Raw genomic sequence first — 7,169 nt, 5'->3', positions numbered from 1 at the left:
AAAAATGATAGACTATTCACAAATATGTTTATCTGATTGAAATTCTTTAATTTCTCCCCTATAGAAATTCTCAAAGGGAATTTCAGTCCCTCGGATTATGTAGTTTTTCCCATCAGTTAATGTCACTTACTGTTTCTCTGTCCAGTAAAGTTGATGCAATTTGCAAAAGTGGTCTTAGAAATAAAGAGGCAAGAAAAAATGAAATATTAAAATGTTTGACTGTGATTTAGTGACAGTTTATCCAGATAATTGGTAGTGACTGGGTATTAGTAAAAAGATGATGCACAAGACCTAAAAATTCAGTTAACATTGTTTTTTGGAATGCGTTTTTCCTTTGTGTTAAATAATTTTATCCTACATAGGCGGTACCTGTATTATTTTATAACCATGCTATCTACGTAATCAAATATGTATTCTTTGTATGTTGGTAGAAATAACCTCTTCCTCCTCTACGGGGGGAAAATCTCCCAATTTTTAGTGTATGTGATTTAAGAAATTGTATTGTGTACTTACCTTTTCAAAAATATAAAAATGACTTTAAATATATTATTTTAAAGTGATTATATTACGGTTTCTTAAACTTAATGACTAACTAAATGTAGCAACATATCCATGAGAAACCAGACCAAAATTGAATGCATAAAATATTATCACTGTGACCTCGAACTTATAGTTTTTTAGGATAAAATAGACTGTGCCTTAAAATGAAGGAATGCCCTGCAATTTTTATAACTGTATATTTTATTATGGGTGGTCTTCTCAAATTGGTCCCCAATTTTTTTCTTTGAAGTTGGTAAAGTAAAACTTTTAAAGTTGACCAATATTTCTTTTTTCTGCTCCAGAGGATCCCCTTAATTTCCAGAATTCTCATTTTGAGTTAAAATTGACTTCATAGATGTAGAAAAGTAAGTTCAGCTAAAGTTTCTGAAAATCAGTTTATTTTAGGAAAAGGTGGCGCTTCTGTTTTACACTTATTTACACATGGAAAAATCTTCAAATACCATTTTTTGTCTTTTTAATAAATAATCTATAAAAGATCTGAATTCTTCCCTAAATTTTTCCTCAGATTATTGACACTCAAATTTGAATATCAGAGTTAGTTCACCCAATAATAATTTTTTAGTAATTAAACTCAGATTCATGCAGTGTATTTTTAAACATTATTTTCCCCTTTTTCTCTTTTTCCTTCCTAGTAATTTTTAAGGTATAAAAGAACTGGTTTCAGTTGTTACTTTTTTTAATGTAAAGACTTGTATTTTTACTGTGCTTATTTTAAAAATAAATAATGAATATAATTTCTATTAAGACAAATTATTCCATTCATAGGACATCGTGGTCTCTGCTAAAAGATGCCCACATCTCTGTGTACTCAGAATGTGTTGTATATTTTTCAGTTTTGACCATAAACCCAACATAGTTCTTCTTTCTATTTCACCTCCACTAATTCCCCCCAAAGACAAAAATCTAGGTTTCTCTACAAATATGTATAAAGAAAACATGTCTTTCCTTAAAACGTCAAAATCGAGATGGAAATAGTTAGGGCAAGGAAATGGAATAAAATACATGGCTGTCAACCTGCATACATTTTCATATTACAGTTAAAAGTTTATAAAGGACAAACTATGTATTATGCAGAGATAGACTCAGTAATCCTTTATTTGCAAATTGGTATTTTTGTTCTCATCCAGAAAATGTAGTGCAGAGTAACAATACTTAGTGCAAAGGAGTTTGTCCTGTAACGTATACTGAAAAATGATGTCACCTTGCAGATTTTTCCATTTAAATATGCATGATCTTTCCAGTACTTTGTATAATATATGGTGTATGAAATACACATGTGTGATTTTGTGTGTATTTTTTATATAAGTAACATGACGTTTAACTGGTTGTAACTCACAAAAGTGCTATTTATTATACTCTGTAGAGTGTTGTGTATGTTTTTATCTGTGTTTCAGCATTATGGTGTGGGATTTCATAGATGAATATTTGCCTTCAGTCCTTGCTCAGGTATTAATGTGTAGCAGTTTTTGGTGCTTTCTTTTTAATCTGTTGTAATCTGGTGTTCTGAATGTCCAACAATAAATTTGGTGAACAAGAGCATGTGGTGCAGAGGTTGCTTGCTTACCAGTTCACAATACCATCTCAGGAAAAAAACCTTCAAAATGATTTCTTTACAGCCCATCTGGAGTTCAGAAACTTGAATGCCTGATAAGCATGGCCCGTAATAAAATGACACATCATATGTAAATATTGGAAGCAAGATCAATTCTAGTATTTCCCAACTTGGTTATTTTATAGCATTTGTATGGACACCTCATGGTTCAAGTTCTATTTTTAAGGAATTGTAGTTCTCTCTTTCAAATACAGGTCTCTCCCAAAGATCTTGCTTTCCACTTTTCTTATGCTAACTTGGTATATATTCTTTTGTGCCCACTTTCTGAAACTACATGAAATTGAGATTAAACAGTTTGTAAACAGATATCTAGGTCGTCCTAGAACTACTAAATTTGATCAGTAGGGAAGAAACCTGGGATTCTGGGGCGCCTGGGTGGCTCAGTGGGTTAAGCCTCTGCCTTCAGCTCAGGTCATGATCTCAGGGTCCTGGGATCAAGGCCCAAGTCGGGCTCTCTGCTGGGCGGGGAGCCTGCTTCCCTCTCCCCCCAACTCTCTCTGCCTGCCTCTCTGCTTACTTGTGATCTCTGTCAAATAAATAAGTAAAATCTTTAAAAAAATAAATAAATAAAACCTGGGATTCTGTTTTGACAAGTGCCGCAAATAGTAATTCTCAAACTTTGCGTTAGTCAATAAAATTAATTTGCTAGAGCTCCTAGAAGCATCCAGAAAGACTCCTTAGGATTACATGATGCCAAAAGAGACACTGCCTAATTGAGAATTTAGTACAGGCCTAAAATTCATTAAGAATGGGTGAAAGTAGGGACACCTGGGTGGTTCAGTCAGTTAAGTGGCTGCCTTCAGCTCAGGTCACTATCCTAGGGTCCTGGGATCCGGTCCGCATTGGGCTTCTTGCTCAGCAGGGAGCCTGCTTCTCCCTCTGCCTGCTCTGCCTGCTGTTCTCCCTGCTTGTGCGTGCACGCTCTCACTCTCTCTCTCCATTAAATAAATAAAATATTTTAAAAAATAAAAGAATGGGTGAAAATAAAGTGGGGCAGGACAACTTTTGAGGGACAGGTGTCTTCTTACACTGATAAGAAGTGTTTTCTAAACTATTTTAACTAGTATCTCTAAATATATCATTTATGTATCATCTGCATGAATTAACATTGTACATGTTATTACTGAACATACCCCCAGAAGTAAATTTTTAAAAATGAGAGATATACAGCTAGAATTTTTAATAGTTTCCTTGGATACATAAAGATTATCCTGAAAACGCCCCAATATGGAGACTACTGGATTATCAAAATGAAAGCCACATAGACCATTCCCACTAGTTTTTCTCGCTTTTTTCAATTCTCACTTCATCTTCACTGCCTTTACATTTTATACATATAATTGCTGTATAGCAAATTAAAAATTTAACAGGTTTAAACAACACCTATTTATTTTTTTAAACATTTTATTTATTTATTTGGCAGAGCGCACAAGTGGGGAGAACAGCAGGGAGAGGGAGAAGCAGGCTCTCTCCTGAGCAAGGAGCCCGATGCAGGGCTCAGTCGCAGGACCCTGGGATCATGACCCGAGCCAAAGGCGCTCACTTAACCAACTGAGCCACCAGGCATCCCTAAACAACACCTGTTTATTTGCTCACAGTTTTGTAGGTTGGAAATCTGAGCATAGACCAGCTGGGTTTTTGGCTCAGAATCACATTTCTAAAATCAAGGTATCAGCTGGGACTACTATCCTCGATATCCAGGTTAGGGGCTAAGATTCCTCCTTTTTTGCTAGCTGTTGACAGAGGACTGTTTTCTGAGCTCCCAGTCTCCCTGTTATGTGGCCTTCCACAAAATGACAATTTGCTCCTTTAAGATCAATGGAATTATTTTCACATTTTGAATCTTAAATTTCCTCTCTGACCTAGAATTTTTTTTTAATTGTTTTTTAGACCCAGATTTAGAGAGAGTTTTTGTGATAGATCCACTGAGGTAATTTCCCTTTTGTTTTTGTTTTTTGTGTGGAGGGGGTTGTTTTGTTTTTGTTTTGGTGCAAAAAAAAAAAAAAAGGTGGTTTTATTAATGCACAGGGACAAAAACCCGTGGGCACAAAGAGCTGCCTCCCTTATTGATTAACTAGAGACCCAACTTAATTACATCTGCAGAGTCCCATTTCCCAAATAAGAGAACATAATCATGTTCCAGTCATAGTCACAAATTCCATTCACACTCAATGGGCATGGATGATACAAGATGGGTGCGCTAGTGGGTGAGAATCTTGGGGTCATTTTAGCAGTCTGCCTAGCATGCGTATCACAGAACTGAAGTCTTTCATAATGGCTATACTTAAGTAGTATTTTCTTTCGGAGATCTAATTGAAGGAGTTGATAAATATAAAATGTTTCAATGAAAGAAAAGCCCCTCAATTCTTTGATTTAATTTTTTTTAAGATTTATTTTAGAGGGATGCCTGGGTGGCTCACTCTGTTAAGCGTCTGCCTTCGGCTCAGGTCATGATCCCAGGGTCCTGGGATGGAGTTCCGCATTGGGCTCTCTGCTCGGTGGAGAGCCAGCTTCTCCCTCTGCCTCTCCCTGCTGCTCCCCCTGCTTGTGCTCTCTCTCTCTGACAAATAAATTAAAAATCTTAAAAAAAAAAAGATTTATTTTAGAGAAAGCATGCATGCCTGCACTATTTATTTTAGATGGAAGGAGAGAGAGAATCTCAAGCTGACTCCCTGTTGAGCACAGAGCCTAACTTGGGGCTTGATCTCATAACCCTGAGATCATGACCTGAGCTGAACTCAACGAGTCGGACGCTTAACTGACTGAGCCAGCCGGGTGCCCTGACTGAAATTTTTTTCTTAATTTATATATTTGCAAGAAAGAGCGCACCCCCAGGGTGAATGGGGGAAGGGCAGAGGGAGAGAACCTTCAAGCAGACTCCCTGCTGAGCATGGAGTCCCAACACTGGGCTTTATCTCAGGATCTGTGAGATCATGACCTGGCCTGATGCAAAACTGAGTCCCATGCTAACTGATTAAGCCACCCAGGTGCCCCTGATTGAATTTTAAAAGAGACAAGAGCAATTTCTTATCCCTGGATTACTTCACATGCACACACATACACACATACACACACACACACACACACGTGAGAGAGATTTTGATTAGAGATGGTTTTGTTCTTGTTTTTTGTTTTTATTTCCTTTTTAAATAGTAGGATCCATGCCCAGCATGGAACCCAATGTAAGGCTTGAACTCATGATCCTGAGATAAAGGAAAAATAGGTTATCAAATAAATTGGAGCATTTTACTATACTTAATAGATAATTTTATATTGGGTATGGGTAGAGTAATGATACTAACTCAAGGAAAATTCTATAAAATCAAGTTGAGCTTTTAGAAATACTTTTAGTTGGAAGATGGCGCCGAAAGCTAAGAAGGAAGCCCTTGCCCCTCCCAAAGCCGAAGCCAAAGCAAAGGCTTTGAAGGCCAAGAAAGCGGTGCTGAAAGGCGTCCACAGTCACCAAAAAAAGAAGATTCGCACATCACCTACGTTCCGAAGACCCAAGACTCTGCGTCTCTGAAGGCAGCCCAAATACCCTCGAAAGAGCGCCCCCAGGAGAAACAAGCTTGATCACTATGCCATCATCAAGTTCCCCCTGACTACTGAGTCAGCCATGAAGAAAATAGAAGACAACAACACACTTGTGTTCATTGTGGGTGTCAAGGCCAACAAGCACCAGATCAAACAGGCTGTGAAAAAGCTCTATGACATTGATGTAGCCAAGGTCAACACCTTAATCAGGCCTGATGGAGAGAAGAAGGCATACGTTCGGCTGGCCCCTGACTATGATGCTTTGGATGTTGCCAACAAAATTGGGATCATCTAAACTGAGTCCAGCTGGCTAAATCTAAATACAGTTTTTTCATGATAAAAAAAAAAAGAAATACTTTTAGTTGATTTGCTTCTCTTGACTGTTCAGAATAGGAGTTAAGTTTTATAAATTTTCTAAGTGTGCTTAAATCATAGTATACTATCTAAATGATTGCATCTGGTTTTATAGAGCTGTTTGCTCGTTTGAATATTCATATATGTAAACCAGCTTATTCTTCAGTATCAAATAGTTCTGTAAGGATGTTTATACTAACAGGCTGAACAAAAAATGTCCCATGCTTGTGTTTATATCACATCTCCTTTATCTATTCATCTGTCAGTGGACATAAAGGCTGCTTCCATATCCTGGCTATTGTAAGTAAAACTGTAATGAACATAGGGATGCAAATGTCTTTTCGAATTTGTGGTTTTTGTTTTCCTTGAATATTTAGAAGTGGAATTGCTGGATCATATGGTAGTTCTATTTTAATTTTTTTTAGGAACCTTCATACTGTCTTTACATAGTGGTTGAACCAATTTACATTCCCACCAACAGTGCACAAGGGTTTCCTTTACTCCACATCCTTACCAACACTTGTTATTCTTGTCTTTTTGATAATAACCATTCTGACAGGTGTGAGGTGATATCTCACTGTGGTTTGAATTTGCATTTTCCTGATGATTAGTGATGTTGACCATCTTCTCATGTACCTGTTCGCAATCTGTATATCTTCTTTGGAAAGATGTCTATTCAAGTCTGCTGCCCATTTTTTAGTTGGATTTTTTTTAAAGACTTATTTATTTATTTTAGAAAAACACACAAGCAGGGAGAATATAGAGGGGGAGGGAACTTCTTATTGAATATATCATCTGTGAGTATCTCTTCCCATTCACTAGGTTGCCTTTTTGTTTTGTTGATAGCTTACTTCACTGTCCAAAATCTTTGCAGTTTGATGTAGTTCCATTTGTTTATTTTGCTTTTGTGATCCTTGCCTGAGGAGACAAATCCAAGAAAATATTTTTAAGACTGATGTCAAAGAGCTTACTACTTCTGTTTTCTTCTAGGAATTTTATGGTCTTCAGATCTTAAGTCTTCATTTGAGCTTATTTTTGTATCTGGTGCCAGAAAGTGGTCCAGTTTCATTCTTTTGTGTGTAGATGTCTGGTTTTCCCCATTGCATAT

The 7,169-nt window shown here is 36.9% G+C and overlaps 1 pseudogene; it reads left to right on the top strand.

Moving 5' to 3' along the window:
- The first annotated feature begins 5,531 nt into the window (after positions 1-5,531).
- Positions 5,532-6,018, top strand: LOC111145304 (annotated as a pseudogene).
- The last annotated feature ends 1,151 nt before the right edge of the window (positions 6,019-7,169 follow it).

Source organism: Enhydra lutris, unplaced genomic scaffold (genome assembly GCF_002288905.1).
Source record: "Enhydra lutris kenyoni isolate GAN:26980312 unplaced genomic scaffold, ASM228890v2 scaffoldscaffold1, whole genome shotgun sequence".
Taxonomy (NCBI): Eukaryota; Metazoa; Chordata; class Mammalia; order Carnivora; family Mustelidae; genus Enhydra; species Enhydra lutris.
This window is presented reverse-complemented; position numbering and strand designations above follow the sequence as displayed.